Source organism: Diabrotica undecimpunctata, chromosome 9 (genome assembly GCF_040954645.1).
Source record: "Diabrotica undecimpunctata isolate CICGRU chromosome 9, icDiaUnde3, whole genome shotgun sequence".
NCBI classification, from domain to species: domain Eukaryota; kingdom Metazoa; phylum Arthropoda; class Insecta; order Coleoptera; family Chrysomelidae; genus Diabrotica; species Diabrotica undecimpunctata.
In genome coordinates, this window is record NC_092811.1 from 63,405,998 (window position 1) to 63,431,769 (window position 25,772).

General features: G+C 31.1%; 2 long non-coding RNA genes across 2 annotated transcripts; both read right to left on the reverse strand.

Annotated features, from left to right (window-relative positions):
- Positions 1-501: 501 nt before the first annotated feature.
- Positions 502-13,364, reverse strand: LOC140449634 (uncharacterized). The gene is made up of 2 exons (XR_011951847.1): positions 13,178-13,364; positions 502-876 (listed from the first exon to the last, which is right to left on the reverse strand). It is a non-coding gene; the product is annotated as an uncharacterized lncRNA (long non-coding RNA).
- Positions 13,365-23,634: 10,270 nt separating this feature from the next.
- LOC140449716 (uncharacterized) lies at positions 23,635-24,168 on the reverse strand. Its single transcript, XR_011951870.1, has 3 exons — positions 24,143-24,168; positions 23,942-23,992; positions 23,635-23,663 (listed from the first exon to the last, which is right to left on the reverse strand). It is a non-coding gene; the product is annotated as an uncharacterized lncRNA (long non-coding RNA).
- Positions 24,169-25,772: the final 1,604 nt, after the last annotated feature.

A 25,772-nucleotide genomic window follows, 5' to 3' on the forward strand; every position in this document is an offset into this window, starting at 1 on the left:
AATCCTTGAAGTTGATCCACAGCCACAAACTATTTTCAAAATAGTAACTTTTCTGTCCAATTATAACCAATCTGATATTGCCGGACATATGAAATAACTGTCATCCTTTTCATCTCTGATATAGATGAGAAAGTGATTTAGATTTCCTTGAAGAATCTTCTTGTTGATATAATTTCAATTTCTTGTTTTATAATAATCATAAATCGACTTTTCAAATTTGAAGTCAATGCTAACCTAATGATTATTATAAATAAATATATACGTAGAGGAACGTCCTTGGTGTTAAAAATCCTTGAAGTTGATCTAGCATTTTTTACGTCATAGAAATTCAGCATTTTCGATAGTACTGGCGGTATCGTTTGAATTTCACTTATTGCTCTACTTATTGTATTGTATAAATCGACTTTTTTAATTTAAAGTCGGCGCTAACGTAAACAAACGTAAATAAACTTGTAACATATCTACTACTTTAACTGTTTAAAAACTTGATAAACCTGGAACTGGCTATAAAAAACACAATAACAACTTTTAATATTAACAATATTTTAGAGAGCACATTATTACATTTATACAGATCAAAATTTTGAATGTTCTTCAACTTGTATGAATGTATCTTTTTTCAACTCAAGTGGCTATTTCTGTTCTAATCCTGCTATCCTGTCGTATATTCTACAACCAATTCAATATCGATCTGATACTTCAGCGTATTAGTTCTACGGATCCATAAAAAAAACTAAACTTAAGATTTCATCTTCAGTAAAACATTTTTTGTGCTAAGCAGCTAACCAAATTTCATGATGCCTGCATTCCTTAATAACCAAAGATTCATTTATATGTATCCATACACTGTGATTAGGCACGGCTTCTGCTCTTAACCTGGAAAAAAAATAGAGTTAGAGTAAATGACATCTATTGCATATTTTAAATAATATTACAGGAAAAATAAAATAATGATTTTTCAGCAAATTTTTAAGACTTCTTTTATGAAGTATTTTGAACTCTTAAAGGATTGAATTAAAAAGCTCATAATCACAGCTGAACACAGCATAAATGATTAACCCAGTCAAACGTGGTCAAAGAATACAAATACACTAATTTATTCTAACCAATAAATAAATCACACATCAACTTTCGTCTGCTTCATATCATTCATAGACTTGGATATTAAACATACACATATAAAAGGGCACCCTACAAGTAACGGAATAAACCAGACACTAAAAAAGAATTACATCAAGAAAAACCGGGAAACTTACACCTCTGATTAGAATAATTACGAAAAATTTCAAAAACTATGAAGTAAGGGAGTGTTCTTTAAAAACTACCACTATCCTGCTTATCCCAGTATCTAACTTAACCTTCTCCTAGACCATGTTCCAAATGTTTATTATGTACCCACAACACAAAGAACTTCATCACCTTAATAAGCTCTAGGAAATGCCAAGGAAAACATCCAACACAAATGTGCACTTCTACCCTTTCAGAGAAATGTTTGTCATGCAATTCCAATGACCACCAAGCATGGTCCTAACAAACCAACTGACCAATGTCCTAACAGACCAACTAGACCTATCAAATAAATTCCTAATGCATTTCAAATGTTTTTAAAACTCCAGATGAGGTTCATACTGAACACCAACTGCCTCGGAAACCATCGGGGTCATGATTTTCGTGTTTAGTGATCCCAAAAACTACTGAGTAGTAATATTGAACTAATTTCTTTCAATTACTTCCGATTTACAAATTTTTTATAACTTTAAAACACACTGTCGAAAATGCATTTTCCTTGTTGTGCAATTTTCATTTCCAAATCATAATTTTGTTTACAAAACACTCTTACGAATCGAATACAAGTTTCATTGAGATCCATCCAACTGCAATAAGTTGGTAGGTTTTGGGCATTCTACTGCTTCATTTTCTCACCTTATTAAACTAAAAAAGAGATTTGTACATCTATATAATATTGATACTACCCCAGTATTTAGCAGAAATTCAAAATTTATACTCATGTTGGATCTGGAAAAACCAACCAATGACTCACCAACTATGCCACAGGAAGGTCTCACAATATTTCAAGATAATGGCTCATAACGTAAGGTTTCTTCAAATTCAAATATAAACAGTTTTCAACCAAAGAAATACTTTATATACAACTACATACAAAATCAGAATATCTATAGTTTTATGTGTGTGGAGAGCAAAAATGAAAATTTCATTAATCCATGTTATGACTGGTGTAAAACCTAACAAAAAGAAATTATATTAAGCCAAAACTTTAGAGGAGGCAACCTTGTACAATTCCGAAAACTATTGAAAATGGGTGAAGAAAATCCTAAAGGAACTCTCTCAATCACTGCATCTGTTTCATTCTCTGTCAAAGCCTCTAAATTACATATTTTCATTATCTACATTCATAATTCTTCTTTAATTGAAGATATGCTCTTCACTAAATCATCCCTTTATGATTATTCAATAATCATTGGCAATTTTAACACACCGTCATGTATAAATCAAATCAAATGTTTCCCTCAAAATTGCAATTTTTGTCAAATGCCTACAGCTCCTGTGTATCATGGCAGGTAACCCAAGCACAACGCTCGATACATTACTATGTTCTAAAAATGTTATAAATAATATCACAAATATACTTCTAACTGCCGATCTGGGCAGTGTCATCTGGATCTGCAATTTGATTTTAATCTACAACTTGTTCCTAATCATATTAATGAAGTTAAGCTTTTTAACAGCAAAAAAGTAATGTACAAAATCTAAATGGTAGAATGAAGGAATTTTTAAATGTAAGGCGATATTTGTCCACAAAATTTCAACACTATGTTGTCTAAATTATTAAGTAATAGAAAACTCACTCACACAAAAGAATTCGCCTTTTAATTGCAATCTTCCACCCTTGATTTTATCTCTAATTAAACTAAAGAGCCAGTTACTCAGGCAGATCCAAATCAATGATGCATGTGCATTAAAATCACAATTTAATGAATTAAACAAAGACATTCACAAACTTATACCACAATTTAAACTACATACATAAATGTATCCTACATGTAAGAATGTAAACTCTATCGGCCGGTTTCACAAAGTAAAGTTACCTTGTGGTTAAGAGATAACCAGTGGTTAGTCTGAAATATACGTTTCACAATATAAGGTCAAGGGCTTGGGTTGAGGTTAACCTATAAAATTTTTAGTTAAGGTGCTGGTTTAGAGCTTGACCAGGATATCCTAACCTCATTTCGATTTTCGTTTTGTTGACACTGTCAACATGACTATAAACACGTAAATTATTAATTACTCAGATATGGATTTATATGATGTAAATGCTTTTAGCAGTGATGAGGAAGCTGGCAGACCACGAATAATAAGGCACAGAACTAATCATTTTGAAGAACTAGACCATGAAGATTTTTTCTGTCGCTTTAGACTTTCAAAGAACACTGTTGAAAATATTTTAGAGCAAATCGAAGATAATATTTCTCACCCTACAGACAGGTAAGTACTTATAATAAATGGATTGAGATATATTTTTAACTAAAATATGTGTTATTTTAGGAATGATGCCCTTACACCTATGAAGCAGTTACTGCTCACTTTGAATTTTTATGCAAATGGCTCATTCTTGCGCACTACTGGTGATTTTTGTGGAGTCAGTAAAGCAACAAGCAGCAGAGTTGTAAAAAGAGTCAGTGTAGCCTTGGCAAATTTATTACCTATTTATATAAGAATGCCTGAAGGTGATGAAGTAGGTGAAATAAGGCAACAGTTTTATAATATTGCACGTTTTCCTAGGTGTATAGGTGCCATTGACTGTACAATATAAGAATTCAGTCTCCAGGAGGTGCCAACCCAGAAATTTATAGGAATCGAAAGAATTTTTTTTCTTTAAATGTACAAACAATTTCTGATCTCAACTTAAAAATACGGAATATTGTTGCTAGATGGCCTGGTTCTACTCATGATGCACATATATTTCGAAATTCAAATATCTGTGCATCTTTTGAACAAGGTAATTATGGTGAACATGTCCTACTAGGAGATAGTGGCTATCCGATTAAAAATTATTTCATCAAACCTTTAGCCCATGTCACAAATGCAGCTGAACAACTTTTTAATGAGTCTCAGATAAGAACTAGAAATGTTGTAGAGAGACAGTATGGTGTATGGAAGCGAAGATTTCCATCTTTAGCAATGGGACTCAGGGTGAAATTGGAAAGTATTCAGCCAATAATAGTGGCTACTGCTGTTCTCCATAACATAGCTTGTGATGCAAATGAAAATGATCCACCAGTGCATGAAGAGCAAGAGAGAGCAATTCGTTTTGCAAATAATATCAATACACCAAATATGGATGAAGTGTTAGATAATAGATTAAATCCTGATAATAGAAGGCGGTATAATCTTATAAACAATTATTTTGCTCAACTGTAGTTGCAAGAGATAAATTTTTTCTACTATATTAATTTTTGTTCTGATACACCATCTTTGTTTAATCAGCATTTGTTTATCTATTTTAAGAATGCATTATTGAATACTTGTATTATTTTTGATTATATTCTTTATGTTATTTCTCAAAATGTATTTTTTATATTTTAATGTAAAATAAATGAGGGTTTTTCACTCACTATAGTCAGACAACTTAAGCAAGTATGACTTTACTGAGTACAAGGAGTTTCCCTCCCTTTAAATAAGTGTTTATTCCTATCAAAACCCTTCCTTGCAGAATATAAAATTAATTACACATTTAAAATAATATTCTTTATTTCAAAAATATATATAAGCAGATATATTGTTACATACTATATACAATATAAAAAATTTATAATTATATATATATATATATATATATATATATATATATATATATATATATATATATATAATTATGTTATATTAATTATATATATAATTATATTGTACATAGTATATAATATATCTGCTTATATAAATTTTTTAAATAAAGATTATTTTAAATGAGTAATTAATTTTATATTTGGCATAAAAATTTTACATACTTAGGATCCCTGGTTACTTCTGATAACAACATTGCAGAGGAAGGAAAGAGGTGGATTTTCATTGCCAATAAATGGTACTATAGCTTATAACAGGCAACTAAGATCAGATAACGTCACAAGAAAAACAAAATGCCAAGTATATAAAACTCTTTATAAGACTGGTACTCACATATGGTTCAGAAACTTGGATACTCTCTAAAAGTGATCAAAAACAATTAGCCACATTTGAAAGAAAAATGTAAGTGGAATGGAGTCACAAAAGAAATGGAATGGAAAGATTTCTTTGATTTATACAAAATATCACGATCCAGATATCATAACATTTATTAAAATAGGACAGCTGCGTTGGATGGGACATATGGAAAGAACAGATGATGGAGAAATACCAAGCAAAAGCACCCTAAATCAGAGAAAAAGGCATGAATCAGATCAGAATGGAGAAGAACTCTGAAACAGGCGAATTCACAAAAAGGGTTGTTGAACCAGAACTAAATATATATATATATATATATATATATATATATATATATATATATATATATATATATAATACATATATAAATACATATATATAAATACATATATATAAATACATATATAAAATAATGTATGTTTCTTAATTTTCAATTCCTGGGTTAGGAGGTCTATTATAAATAAAACACTTAATTATTGCTTAAGCATTTCGGCTGTTTGCTATTTTTAATAAGCACTTTAATTATTTAACAATATGTTATATACAATTATATTTTATGTTTACACTATTTGGTGGTTTTACATGGAATAATAAAATGGTATCTGAGCCTAAAATACAGGTTACAGGATATATAATATATATATATATATATATATATATATATATATATATATATATATATATATATATATATATATATATATAAGCACACCAAATCAAAACTGGTCAAGAACTGCAAAGATCTCAACTACACAACTAAATAGAAAATGTCTAAAAAATATATATACAACAAATAGTCCTAAATAAATATAAAAATTTATCTTAATAACGATCTAAGAATTATAATTAATTAACTAGTAATTAAACAATTATTACGGTTAGAAAAGTAGGCACTAAGTGTCTACTTTTTCCTTTAACATTTTCAGAGACCTATAGCCATTTCCTCCACATGTTGCATTGAACTCTTTTTCAAGCTGAATCCAAGCACTATTTTTTTGGCGCCATGTGATAGCGTTTGTTTCTCGGCATTCAATCACATTTTTATATTTAATGCATAATGAGTTCAGTACCTGTTCCTCTTCTGGCGAAAAGTTTGCCGATCTTTTAAATATTTTGAAGTGCTAGCTTCCATTCTAAATTTAAGCTTGCTAAATTCTTAAACAATACAATTATAATTATTATGTAAGTTGAACACTGAACACTATGAAATGACAACTAACCTGAAAATATTTTGACTGTTGAATAAATAAAGTGACAAATGTGTCAGAACTCATCTATACTGGTCAATATTCATAACATTTGCTGATAATTCTCCATAAAAAATCTGATTATTGCCCATAATTTCTTACCAACATAACAAAAATAAAACAAAACCTACGGTTAAGTAACCATAACTAGATCTGTGAATGTGAAACGGCGTCTGTCAGTTAAACTATAGGTAAAGGTTACTTAACCGCTAGGGTTAACCACTGATTGTGAAACCGGCCATATGAAGGGTTAAATATACTGGAATGGAATAAAAAAAAAACTGTCCAAATATTTATTTAATACACAGGATAACCCCATTAAAAGTTTAAATTACAATATACAATATCACAGTTAGGATTCAAAACTTGAAATTACTGATAATATAAAATCAATATCAAAAAGTTTCCAAAACGAGACTAAAAATCTTACATACTAAAAATATGTACAACAAGTACAACAAGAACAAAATTCATTAACACTAATATACATATCACAAAGCAAGAGATCTTTTTAACTGAGTTAAAGTTATATTGAAAATATCAAAATCGAGAACATTTAATAGTAACATAGAGCTTAATGGGGAACATTAAAGTTAATCTGGCGAAACAGGTTTGGACAATCAATAAATCCATGTATGATCTTATTATATAAATATAGCTCCTAACATATCACAACAGTTCTTGTGTGAGGGTGAAGATAATTCTTGTTAGATACGGGAATAATCATGATGTTCAATAGAAGTGTGAACATGGTAAGTTCAAAATCTCAAAAATTTTTGGTGGACTCTTTCTATGGTATCAATATTGTTCTGAAAATAGGGTGACCAAATAACTGATCAGTATTCCAAAATAGTTCTAACTAAGCAACAATACACTAATATTGTTAAATCAATGGAGAAATCTATATATCACACCTGTAGATACTAAAACTATCACATTTAATTTCAGAATCAGTTATGTTATCACTAGTTACTCTCCACTAAAATAATTATATTGTACAAGCAGCAGTAAATACTTTTCGGGATCTCAGAAATCTTTGTATGAACACCTTTAACATTTTGATAAAAAACTGTTAATGGGAAGGACACTAGTTTTTGTGGTTGTTTAACTTCACAAACTGTAGGAACACCCCTGCAGTATCTAATACATAGATTTTCACTGCCAACAGATTTTCTTCCATCCAGTTCCTGTTTAGCTGCCTTGTAAGTGTATTGCTCCATTTTAGTTTGATCCTCAGAGATTCTATAAACAGTATTTCAAAGTTTATTACTAGATTTAAGAGCCATTTTCACTGTGTTATCATTACATATAACTTTGACTGGTCTAGCTTGATGGCAACTGGACATTTTGCCAACTTGAATAGCATGTGATATTGTGCATTCCTCCTGGTGTAAACCAAGAAAATGAAAGACTTCACACACCTGAGATTTGTCATAGCTAATGCGATCAGCTAATACATTAGTTATATTCAGGAACTTTATAAATCATATTGATGTTATATTTTATAAAAAACTGAATTGGCTGTTGTCTGTGAATTGCTATTTTCCATTAATATAATCTTTTCTTTGAGACCGGTGATTTCTTCTTCCAGCTTGGTAAATCTTCACACAAACAGGAACACTCTTAAATGCATCATGACAGGTAGCACAAAAGTACATAAGTAGATGTTTCTGCAAAATAATTGCCTGTATCTCAGATGTGGAAAAGCCAGAGCATTTTTTTGAAATGTGTACCCTTGAACGGCAACTGTCGCATGCTGTTATTTGCTTTTCATTAGTACCGACATCTTGGGAACAAGCGCTACAATTATTAGTCATTATAACCTCAAAATTTTATTTTAAAATATTTCACCAATCATCGGCTTTTTGCGGTCTATTATTTATGGAATATAAAAAGCAATAACCAAATTAACTAGTATGCACAATATTATTTTTAACATGCTTTCAAAACTGGAAAAGTTTTTGGAAAAATACAGCAGCAAAATTTTGTTTGTTTTGTTAACCTAACCTGATCTAATATTTTTTTGACAAAATATAAATCATTTAGACAACAAATTTCAGAACTGGTATATGATGGCCGGTCATATAATACAGATGAAGAAAATGTAATGATTTTGTAAAGTACCTAGAAGAAATCTAAAAATTTAGTAAGGAAAAATGGGCAGCAAATGTAATAAATTTCAGCTTCAGTTATAAAGGGAATCTTTTTGATCAGACAGACCAAATGAGAAAAAGAAATCATATTCTGCATGTGCCTAGTATTGTAACCATACTGATCTTTGTAAGTTCTTGAAATCATTTAGATAACAAATTTCAGAACCAGAATAAGGTAAACAACCAATCCATGCCACTGTACCATTTATTGCTACTGACCCTTAAATTCTAAGAAAATAAGAAAATGGCTTGAAATCAAATTACATTTGTTACAAGTACTAATACCTTATTATATTTGGGAACTGTGTACTGTTGTACAACACTCAAGCTTCAGCCAATTTTGTTGTATACCACTTACAGTAATGTGTAAAACTGCTTCCTGTTTTTTGTAATTTTCTTATGAAAAAATTAAGATAAGTATACATTTTTCTTTTTCTAATTCACTTTATTTACTATTTAAAATTGCGGTGTTGGTACTACTTTTTTTATTACAAAAACTTTACTTTTACCAGTTATTACCAGTGGTGGCAATCAGTGGTTCTAAAGTGGCAATCATAAGTTCCATTAATATTTAAGTATCTTGTACATTCCAGAAATGGCACCTAAAATGAAATATTCGAAAGAGCAATTGGCCAAAATTCTAGAGGATGTGAAAAAGGGATTCCTAGCAGCTACTGCAGCAAAAAATTATGAGTTTCTTGTAGTACTTTGAGGCATAAGAGGGATGGAAAATCACCATTAGTTTGTTCTATGTCCCTTCTACAATTTTAACCAAAGAATAGAAATCAGTCCTAATAAAATGGATTTTACATCTAACAGAAAGACATTCTATGATTTCAAAAGTTCAGTTTTGGATGCAGTTCAGAAAATAATGAATTCTACAGAACGGGAGAAATAATTTATTAATAGCTGTCCCATGACAAATGGTTTCACTTGTTTTAGAGAAGACATCCAGAAATATCCCAAAGAGAATCACAGAATTTAACTCCCAGTCAGGAAAATATAAGTGAATACAATTTGAAACAGTGGTTCAGTCAAGTTGAGGAATATTTAAAGTGAGTTTAAATTTATACAGTTTTGGTAATTGAAAAATTGCCCCCCGCCCCCCCAATGATTGTGTTGGCATGTGAAAGAATTCCACCATCTGTATCCCAAGTATTCCAAAAGAATGGGCTCTGGGAACTTCAGATAATGGATGCATATGTTTTAGTACATTTTAGTGGGTTGAGAGTGGTAGAAGCTGTGATGACATAGACTTTTATGAAGGCCCTAACAAAGAATTTTGCCTACTAACTCACAGAGAATTTAGTGGGGAAACTATTTGCTTGTGGAATTCATAGGAGGTAAAAGAAAATCCATAACATACAGATATGTTGTGATGAAAAAGACATCTGTTTTGTTAATGAAAATCGTATTTTAGGCATACTGCCAACACCTATTATTTTATCCACTGGTAAACGGAACCAGTGGATATATTTGAGGCCTAAAACCTGTGGAAAACACTAGATATATTGTTTAATTTATTTTTTATATCAAGATTATTTTATTTATTAGTTTGGTTTAGATTTTTATTAATAAACAAAATTTTTCAGTAAAATATCGTTATTTATTTATTGCAATGACTGGATGGCATTTTGGTATTTTGAAAAATTTTGTGGCAATTATTGGTTTTTTGTCTTTATATGGTTTTTAGTTATACCTTTCTTATAGTGGCAATGACTGGTCATTTACCTTATGCCAGCCAGTCATACAATAGGAATGAAGAAAAATGTAATGATTTTGCAAAGTATTTTCAAGAAACCTACAAATTTAGTGAAGACAATAACTTTGATAGATACCTAACATTACATGGATAATTAGCTCAGAAATTTTTATAAGAACAATCATAATCTGAATGTCCTTCAGATCATCATACAGAAGAAGAATATGATGAAACATTTAAAGGGAATAAGGAAATAATAGAAGACAGAACTCCATGAAATGTTACATACACTGGAATGAAATAAAAAAACTGTCCATTTAGACAACAAATTTCTGAACTAGTGATGATCAGAACTAGAATGATGGCTAGTCATACAATATGGATGAAGAAAACTGTAATACTTTTGTAAAGTACCTTAAAACCTACAAATTTAGCAAGGACAATAATTTCTATAGAGATACCTTAGATGAGGAGGATAATTGGCTTGGAAATTTTTATGAGAAAAATCATAATCCCAATGCCCTTTGGATCATCACACAGAAGATGAATATGATAAAGCATTACATAAAGAAAAAAACATAGCTCCAGGCAAAAATTACATAAATCGTAAAATCCTTAGGCAACTAGATCCTGTTATTTATTATTTAAATTTATATTTAAAAACACCAATAAATTCCAGAAAACCAGTTTGGATTTAAGGAAAAATCAACAGTAATCCATTCTCTTTCAATAGTAACATCCAATGTACAGACAGCTAGAATACAAGTACTGAAAACTGTTAAGTTTTCTTGAGGGGAATTATGATTGAAACTGCTGCCAATATGTATTAAAGTATTAAATGATTTGCAAACCCATAGTGGAATATGGTTCTATAATTTTCTACAATTATAAAGTTCCTGCTAAAAATAATATAAAAGTGGCCAAAATAGCTAGTTTCCCACAAATGAATAGAATGCATCATTCTGATAATCCATCAAATATAATGTTTTACAACAAAAGCTTGAGCCTCACATTATGAACAAACCTGAAAACTCTCACAGTAGATATCCCAAGGGAACTCTATTTGAAAAAATACTCTAAATACCAAGACAATAAACAATTTTCTTTTAGTGTCTTCTCTTTAATGGTTGTAACTTAATAGTCTAACAATATTGTAATTACCAGTATTTTTTTTATATTTTTTATTATGTTTAGTCTTAAAAAATAATTAAGTACCTTCTATACTAATTTTGTAAATTGGCTGATAGACTTCAGTCAATAGCCTTTTGGTAAATAGTGTCAATATAGTATATATTTCTCTCTCTCTCTCCCTCTATAATCTAATATTATTGTTTAATACATTGTGTTTATTTTGTACATACTTTCAACAATTTAACCTGTTGTAAATCGTAAGTAATTTTTGGAACTCCAGTTCTTCGTTAGGTTAGGCATATGTTCCCAGAAAATCTTGCCACTGCAATGACTTACTTGGGAACAACACGTATTAGAGATATGTCTCTAAATATCTCCAGTAGTAGGCATACTTGAATGTATTATCCTCTAATGAACTCACATTTGTCCTATTTAACTATCAAATGGGTTAATATCAATCATAACAACTTCATCCTCTTATGGTGTTATAAAACAAGGCTATTAAATATGTTTTTGAACTGCCACATCTTCATCCAACTGAAGGCCTATCATATTCAAAAAGAATACTCAACATGGAATCAATGTATACCATGCCAGTGTGTGTAATTATTCATGAATGTAAGCTTTGTCAAGCATAGACAAATATTGTCCTAACACTGAGTGAAGATGTGCATGACTACCATACTAAGCAAAGAAGTACTTTTCATATGGCGGGCAATTTAAATTTGATGTAACAGAATCCCTTCCTGACAACTACTTTCAAGACCAATCAGTTTTGAATTAATTTGAACTTCCTCATACTTTGTAAAGTAATACATTTCTGTGTTAATATAAATAACTTAATCACATTTTATAGCACATAATAATATAATATTAGCATTAAATAAAACATCTTATTTAAACTTACTTAATACCATTATTTTAATGTAGTGAATGTATACTTATAAAACCAACATAGTTAATGCTCAATATTTACAAATGTATATTTAAAATATAGAATGTTTCACAAAAAAAAACACCTAAGAAAATAAGACAGTGACTTAGATGTATGAGACAAACTTAGTTGAATGGAGGAATGAATTTCTTAAAAATTACTGCTGAAATAACAAAGCAAAGAACATATCAGAATGGAGGAAAACCCTGGAAGAAAACAAGACCCAGAAAGGGTTGTCCAGCTGATGATATTTCTGATGTTAATATACCTATGTATAACAAAACAGAATATGTAGCAAATATACTAAATGGAAAATCTACATCTAGGACAATACCATACCATTTTAATATTTAAGAAACCTCATAAATTCTTTTATGGTCTGAAACAATTAACAAGATTTCATTACTGAGAGTTTGCAAATACTGTTTATAACAAAATTATACTTAATGTTAATTCATCATTTAAATTTGTATTATTTCTTGCATTATATAGGTAATAGAAGTTACTGGAACAATAAAGTTAGAAGAAAGTGCATATCATGACTAGGCCTCCTAGCTAAAGTCTGGATTAATTATACCCCACAAACAGGCTTGATTTGGAACAGTATGGCAAGCTTGATCGACCATAACTCGATTTTTTATATTATAGTATAATATGGAAATATATGCAATTTGCCAATTTGTAATAATTAATAGGCGACAACTATTATTTTCTAAAGATATATAAAACAAAATACCGAGAAAAACTAAGGATTATCATTAATGAGTAGTTATGAACTAAATATATTACTTACATTCATTCATGTACATGTCTGCAAATGTACAAGTTTACTCCTACATTTCAACTTAAAATCCATGTACTATAAGTAGCCATGTCCATTATACTAAAACTCAGTTAAAACCGTAAAACCTTGCGAGTGTTTACTAGAATAGAATAGAAACTGGAATGCAATGAATGCCGGCGACGCACGCTGTGGCCATGGCGGCAGGACCAGAGACAAGCGTCTATTCATACCTTATTAATTACAATTCGTCTTCGATGCTCGCGCATCCATGTAATGTCAAATATTTTATTAGGTTATGCCTGTCAGAGGTTTGTTGTTCATAGGATTTATTCCTAGATAAGGTTCTGATATATGATTTAATTCGTTTTTGTGTTTTGTAATTATTGTAATTAAAATTTATTGTTAAAGTTTAATTTTAATAAACTTTATTGTTAAAGTAAAGTTAAGAATTAAGTTTAGAATTTCAGTTTAAAATTTTAACCAAAGGGATAGAATATAGTAGTAGTCAGTCTTTAAATTTAAATTTTAAATATTTGCACCGTACAGAGGGCACAATAAGCTGAGTTCATGTTAGAACAATTGCGATTTTATTTTCATGATTTCCCAAGTCGGCGACAAAAAATCGAACACAAAACCATAGGAAACATTTCATAAAAAAACAACGTAAAAATGCAATATCAAAAATTGCGGAAATCGCAATTGAACTTTTCTAGTAAAATCTAGGCAATATTTTTAATCACATATTTTCTATCATTATCGTTCTAACTCTGATTTAAACGAATGAAATCATTAAGTAGCCTGTAATTTCAAAATATTAACAAATCAAATCTGGTAAGTATAACCTAATAAAATATTTGACATTACATGGATGCGCGAGCATCGAAGACGAATTGTAACAAGGTATGAATAGACGCTTGTGGACCAGAGTTCGTGATCATGGTACAATGACAATGAATGTCAATGAATACACAAGGTATGATACATAATGTTCCAAAATCGGTTCGCTTTCGCGCATGACGTAGTCAAGATCGCTTATTCCCGCAACATTTGAATGTAGTTGTATAGGAAAGACTTTTAATTTTAAGTTTTTTTATATAATTTGGCTCATTTAATTATAGTAATTATAAAGAGATGATAAAATTATGTTATTATAATATTTATCCTTTATAAAACATAGATATCCTTTATAAGACAAGTTTTAATTATCTTTTATTACACGTAGGTACAGGTTAATTAACTTATACTCCAGAGTTCGATATTTCAGATGTTTAAAAAGATACAGAAAAGTGGTAATGGAGGTACACAAAATTTGTACGTATATATACCTACTGAACTAAACACAAAATCAAAATAAATAATGACAAAGTCAACTTTATTTATATCGAATGAGCTAGCTGGCCATCGAATATGAGTGTAGTGAGGGCACACAATATTGCACAACATTTAAAATGACATTTTTGTAATATTCACACATAAAATTATCTTGGTATTGTTTATAATAATGATAACATTGTATATTTTAATAATGATAACATGATTTAACAAAGAAAAATATGTTATTTTGGAAGATGCTAAATTGATTTCCTGCGAAACAGTTCTTATTGCAAATTGCATAGCAGGCTGAGGCTAATTTCTTACTTAACAAATCGATATGAAAAAATCATTAAGGTTTCATGACTAATAATTAATAAAAATAAAGATTTAGACTTACGTCGTTGACCTAGAAGTAGTAAGAAGCTGCTCAACATACTTTTTGGACTCTCTGTGTTCGCCTCCTTGTACGCGTTTCTTTTAGTTGGTTAAAAGTGTAGCCGATGTTGATTTAGGCAAATAAAGACTAGGTACTGCCTCAGGTTTGAGTTTTAGACCCTTTTTAGAAACGTAATTTAAAAGTTCCTGTTCTAGATTTCTTTGGTAATCTTCAGTTTTAAAATGTGTATAACAAATTCTTGCAGTATTACAATTAAAATTATCCCATCTACAACAAGATATAATCCACAGTTTTCTGGTCACGCTATCTTTAGGAAATGTATGAAACCTAAAGATTTTATCTTCATTGTCACTATTGCAACAAGCAATTGCACAGCGTACTTTGAAAAAGGTACAAAACCAGATATACAAAGGCAAATAAAAACTTTCAGTTTTACAAAAAAATACTATACAGTATAAATAAATAGTAACTAAACACCATTTGTATAAAGACACATATATAAGCATATATCTAAATTATTTTTCTATTATAAAATAGATGACTCAGTCAGTATTGAGATACTTTAAAATATATTTATTATCTCATAACTTGCAATTTGCAATAGTCACCATTGATAACCGATATTATTGTTGAACTTTTGTTTTTATACAAGCTTTCTGTCTTGCCGGTGTAAAGTCGTCTGAAGTCGATATTTATTGTGTTTTGAGTTTGAACTAATTTGTGTCTTATTTTCATATTATTATATTGTTTGATAAGTAAATTTTGCATATAATAATCGGTAGGTTATAGTAATGTGTATATTTTTTATTTTACTAAATTTCATTATAACTCATCTAAAATACCATATTGAATTGTAAAACATATTTTTCTCTATTGTACTCTATTTTGTTTTTATTTCAGTAAAACTGCTTGGAAGTGAGTGACAGTGAATCAAAATAAGCAAATCTACTACTTTACCTATTCACAGTATTTCCTCTGCAGAAAATTTTTAAATTTCAAGGGATTTACATACAAAAAGAGTACTTATATTATTAGTATATGTATGAAAACAAAAATAAATATTTTGCCTGAATCTCTAGGAGAAGTAAAGGTTTTACGCTACTGAAAATATATTTTTTATTCAATTATAACCAAAACAAAACATTTAAAAAAAAATTAGATAACTTTTTAACCATAATTTCAAAATTAATGTGTACGTTAAGCTGTAATAATGGGTTCGAGGTGGTTCAGGCGATCTTAACTACGTCACACTCCTGGGCCAGCTGTCAAATGTCATGCGCAATATCATACCTTGTGTATTCATTGTACCATGAATACACAAGGTATGAAGGTATGATACAAAATGTTCCAAAATCGGTTCGCTTTCGCGCATGACGTAGTCAAGATCGCTTATTCCCGCAACATTTGAATGTAGTTGTATAGGAAAGACTTTTAATTTTAAGTTTTTTTATGTAATTTGGCTAATTTAATTATAGTAATTATAAAGAGATGATAAAATTATGTTATTTAAATATTTATCCTTTATAAAACATAGATATCCTGTATAAGACAAGTTTTAATTATCTTTTATTACACGTAGGTACAGGTTAATTAACTTATACTCCAGAGTTCGATATTTCAGATGTTTTAAAAGATACAGAAAAGTGGTAATGGAGGTACACAAAATTTGTACCTATATATATACCTACTGAACTAAACACAAAATCAAAATAAATACTGACAAAGTCAACTTTATTTATATCGAATGAGCTAGCTGGCCAGCGAATATGAGTGTAGTGAGGGCACACAATATTTCACAACATTTAAAATGACATTTTTGTAATATTCACACATAAAATTATCTTGGTATTGTTTATAATAATGATAACATTGTATATTTTAATAATGATAACATGATTTAACAAAGAAAAATATGTTATTTTGGAAGATGCTAAATTGATTTCCTCCGAAACAGTTCTTATTGCAAATTGCATAGCAGGCTGAGGCTAATTTCTTACTTAACAAATCGATATGAAAAACCCATTAAGGTTTCATGACTAATAATTAATAAAAATAAAGATTTAGACTTACGTCGTTGACCTAGAAGTAATAAGAAGCTGCTCAACATACTTTTTGGACTCTCTGTGTTCGCCTCCTTGTACGCGTTTCTTTTGGTTGGTTAAAAGGGTAGCCGATGTTGATTTAGGCAAATAAAGACTAGGTACTGCCTCAGGTTTGAGTTTTAGACCCTTTTTAGAAACGTAATTTAAAAGTTCCTGTTGTAGATTTCTTTGGTAATCTTCAGTTTTAAAATGTGTATAACAAATTCTTGCAGTATTACAATTAAAATTATCCTATCTACAACAAGATATAATCCACAGTTTTCTGGTCACGCTATTTTTAGGAAATGTATGAAACCTAAAGATTTTATCTTCATTGTCACTATTGCAACAAGCAATTGCACAGCGTACTTTGAAAAAGGTACAAAACCAGATATACAATGGCAAATAAAAACTTTCAGTTTTACAAAAAAATACTATACAGTATAAATAAATAGTAACTAAACACCATTTGTATAAAGACACATATATAAGCATATATCTAAATTATTTTTCTATTATAAAATAGATGACTCAGTCAGTATTGAGATACTTTAAAATATATTTATTATCTCATAACTTGCAATTTGCAATAGTCACCATTGATAACCGATATTATTGTTGAACTTTTGTTTTTATACAAGCTTTCTGTCTTGCCGGTGTAAAGTCGTCTGAAGTCGATATTTATTGTGTTTTGCGTTTCAACTAATTCGTGTCTTATTTTCATATTATTATATTGTTTGATAAGTAAATTTTGCATATAATAATCGGTAGGTTATAGTAATGTGTATATTTTTTATTTTACTAAATTTCATTATAACTCATCTAAAATACCATATTGAATTGTAAAACAGATTTTTCTCTATTGTACTCTATTTTGTTTTTATTTCAGTAAAACTGCTTGGAAATGAGTGACAGTGAATCAGAATAAGCAAATCTACTATTATTTACCTATTCACAGTATTTCCTCTGCAGAAAATTTTTAGATTTCAAGGGATTTGCATACAAAAAAAGTACTTATATTATTAGTATATGTATGAAAACAAAAATAAATATTTTGCCTGAATCTCTAGGAGAAGTAAAGGTTTTACGCTACTGAAAATATATTTTTTATTCAATTATAACCAAAACAAAACATTTAAAAAAAAATTAGATCACTTTTTAACCATAATTTCAAAATTAATGTGTACGTTAAGCTGTAATAATAGGTTCGAGGTGGTTCAGGCCATCTTAACTACGTCACACTCCTGGGCCAGCTGTCAAATGTCATGCGCAATATCATACCTTGTGTATTCATTGTACCATGGCTGGCGGCGCATGAGGTTAGGTGATCTGTGGGCGCATGGGCAATGGGCATGACGCATCCCAAATTTATTACCAAGCACAGGTCCGCAAATGATTGACAGCTGACAGCGTGTATCTTACCACATAATGGACCACGGTTCGTAGACTTACTACGGTTGCCTCTTCCGACTTGGGTGATGATGCTTGAGTTACGTCACCAGAGTACACAAGAATACAAAACCCATTTATTCGCGATTGAAACTGAATCTAGAGGGCACGGTTCGTAGACTTACTACGGTTGCCTCTTCCGCCTAACCAATGAACATTAAGCCCGAAACTGTACTCTCGTGACGTAAAGCTTCCCCTTCAACCAATCAACACTGCAATCGACCTGCCCTCTACATTCAGTTTCCATCGCGAATAAATGGGTTTTGTATTCTTGTGTACTCTGGTGACGTAACTCAAGCATCCCCACCCGTCGGAAGAGGCAACCGTAGTAAGTCTACGAACCGTGTGTAGAGGGCAGGTCGATTGCAGTGTTGATTGGTTGAAGGGGAAGAATTACGTCACGAGAGTACAGTTTCGGTCTTATTGTTCATTGGTGAGGCGGAAGAGGCAACCGTAGTAAGTCTACGAACCGTGGAATGGACTACCTAAGCTCTGACGTCAAAATGGGCGAGGTTTTGAAAAAAAAATTATTAAAAATCCTTTATAAAAGGTATATAATTTAAAAACCCAATCGGGCTATATCATATCAAAACGTTCTCGGAATCCATGTTCCATCATCAGTACATCTAAAAAGTATATAACCACTTAATTAAAAAGAACGTGAAATTTAAATTTTTACCAAGGTTAATACAAAATGTGGTGAACATGTGGTTAACATTTTGTATTAACCTTGCAATAAAATGGAACTCACCTGACCTATGACAATTATAGTTTGTTGTGGTACAGTTACCGATTTTCTTTGAACCATACATTTTTACAAATGATGAGAATGTTTCTTCTTCTACATTTCCAAGATTCAAAATCTTCAAAAGTATCGAATACTAAGTAATTATTTTTAATTTTAATGCAATGGTCATTCCTGTAGTGCGAAATTAAATTTTCTCGACCAGAATTAGTATTTTCACACAACGCACACTTTAATTTTGTTAAGGCATTACTATGAGTTTTTTTTTTGAGAAACCAATTTTTTTAAATTATGAAAACTTTCAGAGCAGCAGTAACATACATAAGTTTTCTAGTTAACAGGTGTTATTTCGTCTAATTTATCTGAAAAAGAAAAAACATGTATGTTATTATTGTGTTTGGTTATAATTGACTTCTTCTTCTTGATGTGCTTATCCGTTACGAATGTTGGCGATCATCATGGCAATCTTTATCTTATTTGATATATCATGCCAATACAACATCTGTGAATCTGGTTCAATACACAGATGTTGTATTGAACCAGATTCTGAGGTTCTTTAACCAAGATGTTCTTCTTCTTCCTGGACCTCGTTTTCCAAATATTTTTCCTTGCAGGATGGCTTGAAGGAGAGTATATCTGGATTCATTTCGCATAATATGTCCGAAGAACTGTAACTTTCGAGATTTGGTGGTGGTCAGTACCTCTGGGTTCTTATTCATTCTTCTGAGGACCTCCTCCTTTGTGACTCTGTCAGTTCACGTGATCTTAATCATTCTCCGATATAGCCACATCTCAAATGCTTCCAGTTTTCTGCACATATCTTCGTTCAAGATCCACGATTCAACACCATAAAAAGGACAGAGAAGACTCTTACTTTTGTATCAAGGGAGAGGTTGTGACTCTTAAAGAAGGCCCCCATCCGATTAAAGGTGGATCTAGCTTTTCCGATGCGTGCTCTAATCTCCTGGTTGTTGGTCCATTCTTCATTTATTATGGTGCCGAGGTAGTTGTAGTGCGTCACTCTTTCTACAGGGGATTGGTTGACGTAGAGTTGACCTTCTGTTATTCTTTTCTTGCTAATTATCATAAGCGTTGTCTTCTTAACGTTTATATTGAGTCCATATTGTTGACTGTAATACGTGATTTTGTTCATAAGAACTTGTAGGTCTTTTAAGTCGTCCGCAAATACTATGGTGTCATCTGCATATCTGATGTTGTGTAGCCGGCAACCATTTAGTAGAATACCTTTTTCAGTTTCTATACCATAATTGACTTAGTGTATTGATATTGGTTATACGTTATACCTACCTGAATGCTGCCTTTTCACATGAAGTCTAAGATTGCCCAGATTTGCAAAATTTTTTATTACATTCTAAGCAAGGCACAGTAGATTTACTTTGTTTAACGTTCTTTATGTGTAGCATATCTAAAAAATTTATTGTACATACTGCATTAAATTAGAGGATAGGTATATAAAATGATATATTACCTGGATGTTTTCTTTTTACATGTGCCGTTAAGTTTGAAGATTTTGAAAAGTTTATGTTACACTTAGTACAACGATTCGTTTTTTACTTAGCCAAAAAAAAACACAAGAGTTTAAATTATAAATACAAAACTAAGTTAATAATATTTCAGGACGGTCAAAAACCACACGTAAAGTATTCACACCACAGAATATCAGTTATACGCAAATATTCAAACAGAATCAACAACCAAACATCCGACACAGTGTCGTAAGTACGATTGCGCGAAGCGCGAAGCCGTGGAGTGGAATTTACAATACTCGGTCGGTCTGTAGATCCTTGTAGCGCAGATCTGAAAATGATTGACAGCTGACAGCGTGTATCTTACCACAGAAATTACTACCTAAGCTCTGACGTCAAAATGGGCGAGGTTATTAAAAACAATTCCAAACATTTGTAATTTGTGTGTATTTCTCCCAAAAGAGGTTGGAAATATTGTTTTTTAACTGTTTGAAGAATTAGTAAGAACTTTTGATTATGGACATTCATTCTGTCCGATTCGTATTTGTTGTTCGTGAATTTGTGAGGTAAGAATATCAAACGATTAAGGGATGGATCAGACTGCTCGACCAGACCGGCCGTCCACGATCGACCATGAAAATGTATGTTCGATCTAAGAACCTTGTTAGTCACTAATTACCGGTGTTTTATCTGTTTCATTTATTGGAGTATTGCGATACTCCAGGAGCGCCATATCTAAGTCGTCACAGTTTCTACGCATGTTTTTTGTAATTTGAACGGCTCGTTCTGCCTGCCCATTAGACCGTGGATAGCGGGGACTGGACGTTACAAACCAAAAATCCCAGTCTTTAGCAAATGGCTGACAATGCCACGAATTATAAGGCATGTTATCTGATATGACTTCGTAAGGTATTCCGTGTGTTGAAAAAATTTTCTTTAACTCCTTGATGACCACCTCAGAAGTTTTTGTATTAATTTTCACTATATCGAACCATTTAGAAAAATAATCAATCAGAACTAGATATGACTGTCCACCATAATTTAATATATCACTTGCTACCTTTTCAAAAAGTGCTTGAGGCAACCCTCAAGTACCCTAATAGCACACATACGTCCAATGGACGTCCCTCACGGACTTTAAGGACGTCCGCTTTGGTCCCAATTACGTCCATTTAACGTCCTATATTGGTCCTAATGTCGCTGCGCCGAACGTCCTATGGACGTCCATTTTACGTCCCGAGCGGACGTAAAGTGGATGTACCGGGACGTTAATTGGACCTAAATCGAACGTCCATAATACGTCCGGAGGACTTACTGGATGGACTTTTGTAATGTTTTCGGACGTCTATTTTAGCGCTGAGGATGTAAATTAGACGTCAACGCCATTGTATAAAGTACTAAAAGTGGCGTCATCCTGTGCATAGTAGGAATGTATTTGGGGAAATAAAACGTAAATGTTTAATGGAACTTACATTTATTATTACATTTATTTATATTTATTTATTATTAACAAACGGGACAAATCCACTGTAAAAATTATACAAAAATGCAATATTATAGGAGTATAAAATCATTTTGAGTAATAAAACATACACATGTTTAAAGGACCTTACATTTATTATTACATATATTTATATTTATTTATTAATAACAAATGAAATGGAACAAATTCACTGTCGTAATTATACAAAAATGCAACATTATAGAAATATACACAAAATTACAGATAAAAATAAAATATACATGAATAAAATAAATAAGTAGACATTTATAAAAAGTATCATTTTGCACTTTAGTGCTTCAAATAGTACCTAAAGCTATTGATACAGAAGATTCAGACCATACCTATACTTGAACCGTAATTAGTTCTGCGGTAAGGAACATGGAAATGTGAATTCTAACGCAGTGAATGAGGAGGAATATGAAAACTAGGTGAAGAAATTCAGGAGATTGATTATTTTATAAAAAACCTTAAAAATAAAGATTGAAAGGTAACTCTTCTGGTAAGAGAATCCAGATTCAAGAAATTGATTATACCAGAATAGAAATATGGTCTACATAATTTAGAAAAACAGTAGATGCTTGTAGACAAGTAGTATAAATCTAATCGACATAAAAAATGTTTTTTAATGCAATTATAACATAATCAGTGTAAATTAGTAGAAGTTGAACGACTAGACAGTAAACCATGCTGACCAGTATGAAGCTGATTCTTCAATTTACTGTCAAAAAATCAATCAGTAAAGCCTCAAAAATTTTAGGAATAGCAGAAAGAATTATAATGGAACGATAATTAAGAATCAATGAGTTAAGGATAAAATCAATAAATAAATTGTGATGAAAAGTGACCCTCAGTCAGAGATATATTAAAAATAAGCCATAGAGGTCTACATAAAAAGAATGCACAACTCCTTAAAAATAAGTTAAGATATTCCGTCTAGACCAAGACCTTTATTGGTATTAAGACACTGTAAGCATGCTAGAATGTCACAAATTTTAATAGTTAAAGAGTGAATATGGCTGTGACTGATATGGGATCTTTGACTACACTTGTCTACACAGGAGAAAGAAGGATTGCGAGTACTGCTAAAGAAATTGGCAAAATCATTGAAACCGTAGCTCACTAAAAACAGAACCATTCAACTTCCCTTATCCTTTCCCATTCTGATTTCCCTTACAAGTGTTTGGTAGGCAATTAAAATCAGACAAGTCAATTGTTGAGTTTTAAAGTTGAAGTCATAAGTATGAAAAAGATCAATACTTAATATGGAACTTTGTCTATTTTATTTCAGCAGTAGATAAATTTTTAGGTACCTATTTTTAATAAATAAAAATGTCTCAAAAACTGACTGTCCCTTTCTGTTTACCAACCACACAATTTAACCATTACAAAATTATCATATTTGCTAATACAACATGCAAATTAAATTTTATCTGCCCTCTCTTCAGATCTCCTCAAATATTACATTATCAAGCTTCAATTACCTTGCAACGCTGGTTTTGGAGTTTTTCCAAGCAGCATCTGAAAACAAAATTAATGTACATTCATAAATTGAACAAACTAATTTCAGATGTAGTTCATTATACTTTGCTTATTGTGAATAAATCATCATTCAAAGGCGTAAAATTAAACACATGAATTTCAAGTGCTGTGGTTTTAATGAATCTCACCTAAACTAGAAGAATACCAACGCAACCATTGGTATTTCTTTCTAATGACCAAATAAGCAGTAATTACACTTTGATACTTAAAAAACAAAAATAACAGTGTATAAATAAAGTATAAGGCCAACAACAAACCTTCATCTCATATAGCTAGCTGTAGTTCTTAAAGCAATCTCATAGCCAGACCTGAACATTTGTGAGTTGGTAAATTTTGCCATCTAAATTATATATAAGACACAGTTAACAATATGCTTCATCGGCTATATGTGGCCACTTAAGCGATAGTGTGAATTCTTAAATGTACCTTAAATTGATTTATGTTTACAAGATACAAACCTTTTAAAATCAGAGCTATATGTGTGTCCTCAAAAGCTTTATATTGATTTTTCCCTAGCCAACTATATTTTCGTTGAATTTTATTGATCAGCTTCTTATGGCTTCTCCTAACAAATTCGTCTCATAAATGTTGGAAAGCTCATTATCCTAAAATATAAATCAACATGTAATAGTAATCTAACTACCCCACAAACTTGATCATCCATGCTTAATTATTTTAGCTTAAACTATCTAATAAAAAAACAGCCTCTGTTACAAAATCAATTAAACATTCATTTGCAAATTTTGGCTTCTCATAACCATAGTAAATGCCTATTAAACCTACAATTTTAGGATATATAAACAAATTGCACAAACTAGGATAAAAATGACTACTAAAACTCTTTTTTAGTGGGATTTCATCAAATTTTACACAAATATAACATTGTTTTTTTGCCAAGATAAAAATAATTTTGAAATTTGAATCATGTGGATCAGAGTATTTGTTCTCTGGGTGAAGCAAGAAGGGTTCTAGCATCTGAAGGCAAATAAGAAAAATCAGGAACTTCTTTATGAATTTTTAATAAATCACCTAGCATTAAAGGACAAAGTCCAGTTGCATAACTTATTGGAAAAATTAAAAACATCTCGATAAGGTTCTCCAGAATTCTCGTTACAACCATATTTAGACCCTTCTTCAGTTTAATTGAAAGAAGAGCTTTGTAAATGTAGGATTGCATTCGTCATCAAATAAACTTATTTAAATTATTTCCGTTACCAATAACTTCTATTTATCACGAACCGCGAGCCAAAAGCCAGAGTTAAGTACTATTGCTGAAAAAACATAAAACGCGGTATGATAGTAGCTCGACGGGGGGTCGAGTACACAGTACACAGTGTAAGTAGAGCACTCAAGACGAAGAGTTGATATGCATATGACGGCATCTCATCTCTATACGACGTACGACGAAAGACGTTCATATTTTTGCTATTAAACCGCGGACCTATTTCAAGTTATAAGTAGTTACTGTTTACATTAGTTCCATATTCATTCCTGTAATTTACGAGTTTAACAATAAAGTGTTTGTTTCAATTCGAATCGACCCGTGGCCTATAATTATTAAACCCTAGACAACAAAGAAAAACCCTACATTTTGGGGGATCGTCCGGGATGAACGATGAACGATAAACGATAGCGGATAGCAGATAGCAGATAGCAAATGAACGATAAACGATAGCAGATAGCGGATAGCAGATAAAGGATAGAGGAACAGGATATATGATATCGACAGGATTGCATGTGAAATCAGCTGACTCAACCACTGTTTTGAATTGGATTGTTTATGACGACACAACAACGCCTTGTTTACCAATACCAACTCAAGTAGATGTGCCAAGAACGAGAAACAGGAGCAAAGAGGATAAAATCTCAACCGATGAAAGATGGTGACGAATTAAAAAACTATTAAAGATGATTTGCTAAGGTAAGAGTTATTTTTCAACATTCTACCAAGCAAATAAAGACGGAAGAAGATAACGTTATTTATATGACATTTGTGTTTTGAAAGTTTTGCTTTTGTTTATATAACAGAATTAATAGTATAGTAGATGAACTCTCAGTAAAGACGCACGTGTTTCTTATTATATGAAT